This window comes from Globicephala melas, chromosome 10 (assembly GCF_963455315.2).
Source record: "Globicephala melas chromosome 10, mGloMel1.2, whole genome shotgun sequence".
Classification (NCBI taxonomy): domain Eukaryota; kingdom Metazoa; phylum Chordata; class Mammalia; order Artiodactyla; family Delphinidae; genus Globicephala; species Globicephala melas.
This window is the reverse complement of record NC_083323.1, coordinates 74594728-74607892: the sequence shown is the minus strand read 5'-3', so window position 1 is coordinate 74607892 and position 13165 is coordinate 74594728. Positions and strand designations below refer to the sequence as shown.

The following is a 13165-nucleotide window of genomic DNA, read 5'->3' as shown; positions in this document are numbered from 1 at the left end:
GCTTTTTTTTTAAGGTTTAAGTCTTCCCTCTCACATAACAAAAATGTTTCACAGAGAAATGAAGCATCTAGTCAAAAAAAGGCAAAGAAAAAGAGTTCACTGAGTGTACTGATTCTGGGCAGAGGTGCACTTACTCCATAGCAAAGAATGTTTACCACAAACTGGCTTTAAAATTGTGTGATGCAAATACCTGCTTCAGAAGAATTACAAATTACTCTTCTTCATGTCAGGGAATTTTGACACTCTCAACAGCTGTAAACTAGAATTTTGAATCAACAAATTGCCAACATCTACTGAAGACCTACAAATATTAGTTAAAAAATATTTTTCTTATTCAAGAAATTTTTCTCGTTCAAAACAATTTCTAAGTGTAAAATTAAAATTAGCAACAGTAGCAATATCAAAGGTAAAACATAACTCTGCTGGCTCCTTCTCAAGTATCATCCCTGGAAACCATTTTCTATAAAGGGTTTAGTGTAGACTAGGGAGAAATAACATTGTATATTCAGCTCAGTTAAAAAAGCAAACAGAAAAGTATTTATGTTTTCATCACAAAGAGTTTAAGTATCCTCACATACAATCCTCCTTCATTGTCTTTAACAAAGCTTTTAATGCTATTACCTCAAAAATAGGTAATTTACAGCATACCTCTGAAGGCTTTAAATAATATGCTGGATTACAATGCACTTGAAATTACCATGATTTTTCTTCTCAGAGAATTTTCCTTCTAACTTTTCTAAAATTATCACTGGTTTTAATCCTCACAAGTCAGAACATAAACACGACATCCTAAATAGTTAAAAATATATCTGTGTGCATGGGGGTGGGGCTGTGTGAATGTGGGTGTCTGTCTATATTTATAAGTGCCATAATCTCCTTAAGTAAAAGAGAATACACTGCAAAGCAGAAGTTCAGTAGTTTACCCCCAGGATGGTACACTTGTGCCTAAATGTACTAACAGCAATTTTGTAAACCATTTCATCCTGTTGTTGAAATCTTATTAGTAGAGTACTGAATTGGCAGCAACTGATTTGAATGGCTCCTAAGGATTATGTTTTCTAGTGGAGGGTAACAGATGTTGACTGGAATTTTTCCTGTATTTCTGAAATTCCCACTAAGGCCAAAGCTGTAAACAAAAGATACTACATTTCTCTTCACGCTTAGCTCACAGATCCCGTTGAGTCACTCTCATTAGGGTCAGACCCTTCTCCACAAAGCTTACTCATGAAGTGACAGGCTATTCCTTACTTCTGGGGGCACATCAGGAGGTTCTTTCCACTCCCTAAAGCAAGGTGAAGGGGAGCTCCAAAACCTAGGGTGATTGTGTGAAGAGGAGGACAGCATCTGGTTTCCCTGCCACTTAAAGAACCTGCCTATAGGTCCATCCTAGGATGCCAATCGAAGAGAATGTTAGCTGACAGTGTTAGGAAGTGCCTTCTAAGAGCTGAAGAACAAGGAACAATGTCCTTTTGAAAGCAAGAAGGACCCTCTGGGGCTCCTGGGTATGGAAGCCTTTCCATTTCCCCCATTTCTCATTTGTAGGGAACAGACTCCAGCCTACATAAGCTTCCCTGAGTTCCAAAGGGCAGATTACAACAGTTGCTAATCAAGGAAGGGAGGGGATGCAGAGACAAGGGAGGAGCAGCAGAGAAACAATAGTGCACCCTTGGGGCAGGGCCCTGGTTCACCCTAAAGGAGTACACATAACAATATCTTTAAGCTCTTTATAGAATTAAAACCTCCAACAAATGGAAGATGTTGGAATTATTCATTCCAGAGAAGACCACCTGAGGCCAGATTAAAGGAATCAGAGAAGCACATCAAGAGATTACCTGGGACCAGATTAGAGGAATGAAGGCCCTGAACACACACTAATCTTATCAGGAACCCCACCCTTGAATCCTTGCTGTAAAACTCATCAACAAATCTTCCCAGGTTGGGACACAACCTTTCAAGGGCAGCAGCATGCTGTGTCGCCCTTTGCCTGGTAAAGCAATAAAGCTATTCTTTTCTACTTCACCCAAAACTCTGTCTCTGAGATTTGATTCAGCACCACTGCACAGCTTTTTAGTCCCCTTGATATGTGACCCCTGTGGCCAGTATCCTCTAAGGTCTAGGCTTTGTAGAACCCACATATCTGCCTCCCAACTCCCCTAGCTTTCTGCTCTTCCACTCCCCTTCTCTCCTGCAAGTAGTTATGATAGAAGCTCCAAATGAGGGGAGAGAAAGTGAAGAGTTTTGGATTAAGTTTGAGATTAAAGTTTTAAAATGAATAGTACATAACTATTAACAAAATGAGATGGTTCTAATAAACAAAAGTGACTGAAAAGTCATGCAATTAGACCTTGGCATTGTTAAGGTAGCCCTTAACCAATGGGAAAAACTGGAATTGGCAGTGTTGGGACAATTATTGGAAAAAATAAAGCAACATACTTTCCCCCAAAGTGTTGAGAATCTTCAAAACTAGATTGTAATAACATAATACATTCCATAATTATCACCACCTGATTTATCAAGGAGGAAAATCATCTACTAGGTAAGTCAAACCTACACTTATAACTCCCTTGTTGTTGTTCTAGGCTAAATGGAAAAACAAGAGCGAAAAGAATTATATCTGATTTCTCACATTCTCCTCACATACTACATAGTGATACAGCTACCCACACTTCTTGCTCAAAGACATTTCTGTACAGCTGTTCTGCCAATAATAAAATTTTCAACTATGACAACAAAGTAATTTATAAAGTACCTATACTATTATAGGTGTAACAGTTATATAACAAAATAAATAAAAGTTTATGACTTTATCTGTGATATATACATAGCATGATGACAGAAACCATGTCTCTTTAATGAGTAAGTACACATCAAATCAAAAAGGCAGGAGAATTTTACGACTCATAGCTGATAAACTAATCTTAAAAATATCTCACGCAAATCACCATAACAATAATTGTGGATTAATAAGAACATACAGGAATTTGGGCCACTGCTGCCAGGAATCAGGAATACATATTCATTCATTTTCTTTCTCTCTCTCTCTGATTACAATTTTCTATCAGCATTGAAAGCTAACTAAAAATACCTCCCCAAAGCCATTTCTCAAACCTTCCATAATATGCAGTTGTTTAGATGTTGTACTTCCAAAGCTTCTTTTTTATTGTTTTCTAGAATTTTGTAAAATCAATACACAGGTTAACTAAATAAAACACAATTCTGAAAACCATTTACACCTATCTGTTGGCCAATGTAGACTACTGCACTATTCAGCACTGCTGTTCCTTCAAAGGGACATGTTACTGTAAACATGTTGGAGTATTTGTGGTAGTGCTCTGAGTGATGCACATTGGGATTACAGGTGATTTTACTGACTACTTTATCCTTTTCTCATTTCCTAAATTTTCTACAATGAACATTTTCTCCTAGGACTAATACATTGCTAAGACAAAATTAAAAAACTAATCATAGGTACAATGGATAAATAGGTACTCATAACTAGAGAACAATTACACTGTTCTTCACATTTATTTAGACAGATATAGTGGAAAAATCACAATGTTTAAAAAAAAGAAAGAAAGCCTGCTCTCCCAGGTTATATGAGATACTTACAAAAGTGCAAAATCAGAAGAAATTATTTAAAGTGATATCAAAAATAGTACATAAACTAAGAGAATATACTTGTTACTTTTCTTGATAATCTTCTCCAGGTATCCCCTTCTGTGGTCCTAACTGTCTGAATTTTTTAGAGATCATATAAAATTGAAATAATATTATTTGACTCAAATTTCTGAAATTAACCAAATACATTCAAAAGTTTAAATGATACTTATTTATCTCAAGTTTGCAATATGCTTTCACATTTCAAACATGATACAATTTCTATGAGAAATCCTGTAAATTTTAGAAAAAAGGAAAAAGCTGAAGAAGTTAAAATATATCATTTACCTACATTAATTTGGTACTTTATTTCTTCTTGTTACACTATGATAAAATAATACAACATGCTCCCATTCTAATCAAACATACTAATTTCCTATATATTCTTACTTTTGCTTACTTATATTAAATATATTCCATTACTACATTCACTGTGCAGTAGAACACTTCAAACATTTACTTTCATCAGTATTAGATAACCAAGACCAAAAATAAAAATTCCTCAGTCCAGGCATTATTTATTCTCTTCATAAAATTTTAGACATTCGGGCTTTGTACAATTAAATTATAAACTATTTTATGCAAAATTTAATTCTATATTGGAAAGCACAGATCCAATGAACATGTTCATTAAACTATCCAGGCCTCAGTTTTCTCATTTACAAAAATGAGATTGGGGCTTCCCTGGTGGTGCAGTGGTTGAGAGTCTGCCTGCCAATGCAGGGGACATGGGTTCGTGCCCCGATCCGGGAAGATCCCACATGCCACAGAGCGGCTTGACCCATGAGCCATGGCTGCTGGGCCTGCGCGTCTGGAGCCTGTGCTCCGCAACGGGAGAGGCCACAGCCGTAAGAGGCCCGCATACCGAAAAACTAAAAAAAATATATATATATATGAGATAACTCTGCCTCAGAAATTTATTGGATTGGTTAAATCTGTTTACATATAGCAATGATTCTATTACAAACTGTGAATAATAGCAGTAGTATTACTATCACGAATCACATCTTTTTGTCTGTACTTACAAAACTTACTCTCAAACGGTATGAGCTTCCATAGTTATTTTACTTAGTTTATAAAACACTGGAAGATATTAGTAACAAACATATTAAACCATCTAATCATTTTTTTCTTCCATATTTCCACCAGTAAGCGTGCTGAAGTTTTGGGGTTTTTTTTAATTCCATGAATCACATAGAGTACAATATTACTGATTTATCACAAAATATTAGAGAAATACGTTGTTCTATCAATGGCCTAACTTTCTTCCTACCTTTAAGTCTTCCTTGTCCATACCAAGCATACCTGGTGAGCTTGACAAACACGGTATAAGTATCAGGTGCTTCCCGAACCTAATATATTCTCATTTGAGTCATTAGTTTGTCAAAGTAACTCTTGAAATGGCATTTGGTAAAATAGACATAATATTTAAATGACTAACCAACACCAAGTTCAGTGGAATTATATTTTCTTACCTGGACACTCCTTAAAATCCATTAGCTTCCTTAGTCTCATGTTCAGTATAGATGAGCACGTGACCACCACTCTGTGTACAGGTAAATCATTCTTTACCTACTTCTCTCCAGAATGACCTGACCAGCTCTTCATTTTTGCTCTCTGGTCTACTGACTAACACTTGATTGCTATCATACTTTTTAGAGCACCATTTTCCTTCCTTTCCTTCTACTAAGGCAATTCTATAATAGCCACAATTATGAATGTGAAATGACGTGGACTTAAGAAACCAATACAAGGAGGGCTAAAATTAGACAACAGTGTGGGAAAGTGGGTAAGTATCACAGTTCACCTCTGTGGAACAAAAACTCAATAACTAATAATATCTTGTAAACAGACTGACTCCAGGTTCTCTGTGGATAGGGAGTTGAACTTAAAGATAATATTTTAATATGCCTGATTCAGCATCAAAATAAAAAGAATATTAAAAATTCTAGCTTTATTCCAGGGAGAAGATGGCAGAAGAGTAAGATGCAGAGATCACCTTCCTCTCCACAGATATATCAGAAATACATCTACATGTAGAACTGCTCCTATAGAACACCCACTGATTGCTGGCAGAAGACCTCAGACCTCCCAAAAGTCAAGAAAGTCCCCACGTACCTGGGTAAGGCAAAAGAAAAAAGAATAAACAGAGACAAAAGGATAGGGACGGGACCTGCACCAGTGGGAGGGAGCTGTGAAGGAAGAAAGGTTTCCACACACCAGAAGCCCCTTCGCAGGCGGAGACTCCGGTGGTGGAGGGGGGAAGCTTCAGAGCCACGGAGGAAAGCACAGCAACAGGGGCGCGGTGGGCAAAGCAGAGAAATTCCTGCACAGAGGATCGGTGCCAACCAGCACTCACCAGCCCGAGAGGCTCACACGCCGGGACAGGCAGGGGCTGGGAGCTGAGGCTCGGACTTCGGTCGGATGCCTGGAGAGGACTGGGGTTGGTGGCGTGAACACAGCCTAAAGGGGTTAGTGCACCACGGCTAGCTGGGAGGGAGTCCGGAAGAAGTCTGGAGCCGCCGAAGAGACAAGAGACTTTTTCTTGCCTCTTTGTTTTGTGCTGCATGAGGAGAGGGGATTAAGAGCGGTGCTTAAAGGAGTTCCAGAGACGGGCGCGAGTCACGGCTATCAGAGCAGACCCCGGAGACGGGCATGAGGCGCTAAAGCTCCTGCTGCCGCCACCAAGAAGCCTGTGTGCCAGAACAGGTCACTATCCATGTCGCCCCTCCCGGGAGCCTGTGCAGCCCGCCACTGCCAGGGTCCCATGACCTAGGGACAACTTCCCCGGGAGAACGCACGGCGCACCTCAGGCTGGTGCAAAGTCATGCTGGCCTGTGCTGCCTCAGGCTCGCCTGCATCCATCCCCCTCCATCCCCCCAGCCTGAGTGAGCCAGAGCCCCCGAATCAGATGCTCCTTTAACACCATCCTGTCTGAGCAAAGAAGAGATGCCCTCAGGTGACCTACACGCAGAGGCAGGGCAAATCCAAAGCTGAACCCCAGGAGCTGTGCAAACAAAGAAGAGAAAGGGAAATTTCTCCCAGCAGCCTCAGAAGCAGCGGATTAAAGCTCCACAATCAACTTGATGTACCCTGCGTCTGTGGAACAGCTGAATAGACAACGAATCATCCCAAATTGAGGAGGTAGACTTTGGGAGCAAGATATATTATTTTTTCTCCTTTTCCTCTTTTTGTGAGTGTGTATGTATATGCTTCTGTGTGAGATTTTGTCTGTATAGCTTTGCTCACCATTTGTCCTAGGGTTCTGACCATCCAGTTTTCTTCTTTCTTTTTTTTTACTTTTAAAATATTTTTCTTAATAATTATTTTTTATTTTAATTATTTTATCTTACTTTATTTTATTTTATCCTCTTTATTTCTTTTTATTTTTTCTCCCATTTATTCTGAGCCATGTGGAGAACAGGATCCTGGTGCTCCAGCCAGGCATCAGGGCTGTGCCACAGAAGTGGGAGAGCCAACTTCAGGACACTGGTCCACAAAAGGCCTCCCAGCTCCATGTAATATCAAACGGTGAAAATCTCCCAAAGATCTCCATCTCAACACCAACACCCAGCTTCACTCAACAACCAGCAAGCTACACTGCTGGACACCCTATGTGAAACAACGAGCAAGACAGGAACACAGTCCCATGCATTAGCAGAGAGGCTGCCTAAAATCATAATAAGGCCACAGACACCCTAAAGCACACCACCAGACATGGACCTGCCCACCAAAAAGACAAGATCCAGCCTCATCCACCAGAACACAGGCACTACTCCCCTCCACCAGGAAACCTACACAACCCACTGAAGCAACCTTAGCCACTGGGGACAGACATGAAAAACAACGGGAACAACAAACCTGCAGTCTGCAAAAAGGAGACCCCAAAACAGTAAGATAAGCAAAATGAAAAGACAGAAAAACACACAGCAGATGAAGGAGCAAGGTAAAAACCCACCAGACCTAACAAATGAAGAGGAAATAGGCAGTCTACCTAAAAGACTTCAGAATAATGATAGTAAAGATGATCCAAAATCTTGGAAATAGAAGAGAGAAAATGCAAGAAACATTTAACAAGGACCTACAAGAACTAAAGATCAAACAAGCAATGATGAACAACACAATAAATGAAATTAAAAATACTCTAGAAGGAATCAATAGTAGAATAACTGAGGCAGAAGAACGGATAAGTGACCTGGAAGATAAAATAGTGGAAATAACTACTGCAGAGCAGAGTAAAGAAAAAAGAATGAAAAGAATTGAGGACAGTCTCAGAGACCTCTGGGAGAACAATAAACACACCAATATTTGAATTATAGGGGTCCCAGAAGAAGAGAAAAAGAAAGGGACCAAGAAAATATTTAAAGAGATTATAGTTGAAAACTTCCCTAATATGGGAAAGGAAATAGTTAATCAAGTCCAGGAAGCACACACAATCCCAAACAGGATAAATCCAAGGAGAAACACACCGAGACACATATTAATCAAACTATAAAAAGTTAAATACAAAGAAAACATATTAAAAGCAGCAAGGGAAAAACAACAAATAACACACAAGGGAATCCCCATACGGTTAACAGCTGATCTTTCAGCAGAATCTCTGCAAGCCAGAAGGGAATGGCAGGATATATTTAAAGTGATGAAGGAGAAAAACCTACAACCAAGATTACTCTAACCAGAAAGGATCTCATTCAGATTTGATGGAGAAATTAACATCTTTACAGACAAGCAAAAGCTGAGAGAGTTCAGTGCCACCAAACCAGCTTTACAACAAATGCTAAAGGAACTTCTCTAGGCAAGAAACACAAGAGAAGGAAAGACCTACAATAACAAACAAAAACAATTAAGTAAATGGGAATAGGAACATACATATCGATAATTACCTTAAATGTAAAAGGATTAAATGCTCCCACCGAAAGACACAGACTGGCTCAATGGATACTAAAACAATACCCGTATAGATGCTGTCTACAAGAGACCCACTTCAGACCTAGGGACACATACAGACTGAAAGTGAGGGGATGGAAAAAGATATTCCATGAAAATGGAAATCAGAAGAGAGCTGGAGTAGCAATTCTCATATCAGACAAAATTGACTTTAAAATAAAGATAATTACAAGAGACAAAGAAGGACACCACATAATGATCAAGGGATCAATCCAAGAAGAAGATATAACAATTGTAAATATTTATGCACCCAACATAGGAGCAACTCAATACATAAGGCAAATACTAACAGCCATAAGAGGGGAAATCAACAGTAACACATTCATAGTAGGGGACTTTAACACCCCACTTTCACCAATGGACAGATCATCCAAAATGAAAATAAATAAGGAAACACAAGCTTTAAATGATACATTAAACAAGATGGACTTAATTGATATTTATATGACATGCCATGCAAAAACAACAGAACACACACTTTTCTCAAGTGCTCATGGAACACTCTCCAGGTAGATCATATCTTCGGTCACAGGCTAGCCTTGGTAAATTTAAGGAAACTGAAATCATATCAAGTATCTTTTCTGACCACAATGCTATGAGACTAGATATCAATTACAGGAATGATGTGTAAAAAACACAAACACATGGAGGCTAAACAATACACTACTTAATAACAAAGTGATCACTGAAGAAATCAAAGAGGAAATCAAAAAATACATAGAAGCAAATGACAATGGAGACACGACGACCCAAATCCTATGTGATGCAGCAAAAGCAGTTACAAGAGGGAAGATTATAGCAATACAATCCTACCTTAAGAAACAGGAAACACCTCAAATAAAAAACTTAACCTTGCACCTAAAGCAATTAGAGAAAGAAGAACAAAACAAGACCAAATTTAGCAGAAGAAAAGAAATCATAAGGAGCAGATCAGATATAAATGAAAAAGAAATGAAGGAAATGATAGCAAAGATCAATAAAACTAACAGCTGGTTCTTCGAGAAGATAAAGAAAATTGATAAACCATTAGCCAGACTCATCAAGAAAAATAGGGAGAAGACTGAAATCAATAGAATTAGAAATGAAAAAAGAGACGTAACAACTGACAGTGCAGAAACACAAAAGATCATGAGAAATTACTACAAGCAACTCTATGCCAATAAAATGGACAACCTGGAAGAAATGGACAAATTCTTAGAAATGCACAACTTGCTGAGATTGAACCAGGAAGAAATAGAAAATATGAACAGACCAATCACAAGCACTGAAATTGAAACTGTGATTAAAAATCTTCCAACAAACAAAAGCCCACGACCAGATGGCTTCACAGGCGAATTCTATCAAACATTTAGAGAGGAGCTAACACCTATGCTTCTCATACTCTTCTAAAATATAGCAAAGGGAGGAACACTCCCAAACTCATTCTATGAGGCCACCCTAAGAACAAAACCAGACAAAGATGTCACAAAGAAAGAAAACTACAGGCAAATATCACTGATGAACATAGATGCAAAAATCCTCAACAAAATACTAGCAAACAGAATCCAACAGCACATTTAAAGGATCATAAACCATGATCAAGTTGGGTTTATTCCAGGAATGCAAGGATTCTTCTATATATGGAAATCAGTCAACATGATACACCATATTAACAAATTGAAGGAGAAAAACCATATGATCATCTCAATAGATGCAGAGAAAGCTTTCAACAAAATTCAACACCATTTATGATAAAAACCCTGCAGAATATAGGCATAGAGAGAACTTTCCTCAACATAATAAAGGCCATATATGACAAACCCACAGCCAACGTCATCCTCAATGGCGAAAAACTGAAAGCATTTCCACTAAGATCAGGAACAAGACAAGGTTGCCCACTCTCACCACTCTTATTCAACATAGTTTTGGAAGATCTAGCCACAGCAATCAGAGAAGAAAAATAAATAAAAGGGATCCAAATCGGAAAAGAAGTAAAGCTGTCACTGCTTACAGATGACATGATACTATACATAGAGAATCCTAAAGATGCTACCAGAAAACTACTAGAGCTAATCAATGAATTTGGTAAAGTGGCAGGATACAAAATTAATGCACAGAAATCTCTGGCATTCCTATACACTAATGATGAAAAATCTGAAAGTGAAATCAAGAAAACACTCCCATTTACCACTGCAACAAAAAGAATAAAATATCTAGGAATAAACCTACCTAAGGAGACAAAAGACCTGTATGCAGAAAATTATAAGACATTGATGAAAGAAATAAGGATGATTCAAATAGATGGAGAGATATACCATGTTCTTGGATTGGAAGAATCAACACTGTGAAAATGACTCTACTACCCAAAGCAATCTACAGATTCAATGCCATCCCTATGAAACTACCACTGGCATTTTTCATAGAACTAGAACAAAAAATTTCACAATTTGTATGGAAACACAAAAGACCCCGAATAGCCAAAGCAATCTTGAGAACAAAAAGTGGAAGTGGAGGAATCAGGCTTCTTGACTTCAGACTATACTACAAAGCTACAGTAATGAAGACACTATGGTACTGGCACAAAACCAGAAAGATAGATCAATGGAATAGGATAGAAAGCCCAGAGATAAACCCATGCACATATGGTCACCTTATCTTTGATAAAGGAGGCAGGAATATACAGTGGAGAAAAGACAGCCTCTTCAATAAGTTGTGCTGGGAAAACTGGACAGGTACATGTAAAAGTATGAAATCAGAACACTCCCTACACCATACATAAAAATAAACTCAAAATGGATTAAAGACCTAAATGTAAGGCCAGACACTATCAAATTCTTAGAGGAAAACATAGGCAGAATACTCGATGACATAAATCACAGCAAGATCATTTTTGACCCACCTCCTAGAGAAATGGAAATAAATACAAAAATAAACAAATGGGACCTAATGAAACTTAAAAGCTTTTGCACAGCAAAGGAAACCATAAACAAGACCAAAAGACAACACTCAGAATGGGAGAAACTATTTACAAATGAAGCAACTGACACAGGGTTAATCTCCAAAATATACAAGCAGCTCATGCAGCTCAATAACAAAAAAACAAACAACCCAATCCAAAAATGGACAGAAGACCTAAATAGACATTTCTCCAAAGAAGATATACAGATTGCCAATAAACACATGAAAGAATGCTCAACATCATTAATCGTTAGAGAAATGCAAATCAAAACTACAATGAGATATCATCTCACACCAGTCAGAATGGCCATCATCAAAAAATCTAGAAACAATAAATGTTGGAGAGGGTGTGGAAAAGGAAACACTCTTTCATGTTGGTGGGAATGTAAATTGATACAGTCACTATGGAGAACAGTATGGAGGTTCCTTGAAAAACTACAAATAGAGCTACCATACGACCCAGCAATCCCACGACTGAGCATATACTCTGAGAAAACCATAATTCAAAAAGAGTCATGTACCAAAATTGTTCATTGCAGCTCTATTTACAATAGTCAGGACATGGAAGCAACCTAAGGGTCCTTAAACAGATAAATGTATAAAGAAGATGTGGCACATATATACAATGGAATATTACTCAGCCATAAAAAGAAATGAAATTGAGTTATTTGTAGTGAGGTGGATAGACCTAGAGTCTGTCATACAGAGTGAAGTAAGCCAGAAGTAGAAAAACAAATACCATATGCTAACACATATATATGGAATCTATGAAAAGAAATGTCATGAAGAACGTAGGGGTAAGATGGGAATAAAGACACAGACCTACTAGAGCATGGACTTGAGGATATGGTGAGGGAGAAGGGTAAGCTGTGACCAAGTGAGAGAGTGGCATGGACATATATACACTACTAAACGTAAAATAGATAGCTAGTGGGAAGTAGCCGCATAGCACAGGGAGATCAGCTAGGTGGTTTGTGACCACCTAGAGGGGTGGGAGGGAGGGAGATGCAAGAGGGAAGAGATATGGGAACATGTGTATATGTATAAGTGATTCACTTTGTTATAAAGCAGTAACTAACACACCATTGTAAAGCAATTATACTCTAATAAAGATGTTAAAAAAAAATTCTAGCTTTAGCATCCTGAGTCTTGGAAATATGAGTCCACAAAGAGATAAAGGGAGCCATAGTTAGGCAGAGATCCATGTACTATACAAAGAAGCAGCTGAGAGAAACCAAGATCTGGGAAATGTCAGCCATGGGAATATATGAGGATCACCTTGGAGTATAAGTAGAAATTTTAAGAAAACTACTGAGGGATAGGATGGTTTGAAATTATGTCCATATATACCACCCAGCATTTCTATGTGGTTAAATCACTTATATTTTCAATAAACAGGTAGAGAAAATCTATAAAATGCAAAGCAATGCTGGGGACGGTGCTCAGGCCACACTCTAAATAGAATTAATCTGATTTCCTCCTAATATAATCTAGTATTTAGTACATCCATAGGACCCAACCTTATGTTATGGATGTAGTCTTTAAAAATCAGTTTTTAAAATGCAAGTTTTACTGGAACTTACAAGTCAAAACGAAGATTCTCTCTTTCTTCAAAAAAGTAGTC

General features: G+C 38.1%; 1 protein-coding gene across 1 annotated transcript in view; it reads right to left on the bottom strand.

Annotated features, from left to right (window-relative positions):
- Positions 1-13132, bottom strand: part of CPNE8 (copine 8) — a 246164-nt gene extending 233032 nt beyond the window's left edge. Inside the window, exon 1 of the mRNA XM_060306321.1 lies at positions 13125-13132. The gene's annotated coding sequence lies outside the window, so the exon portion shown is untranslated. The remainder of the gene's footprint in view (positions 1-13124) is intronic.
- Positions 13133-13165: the final 33 nt, after the last annotated feature.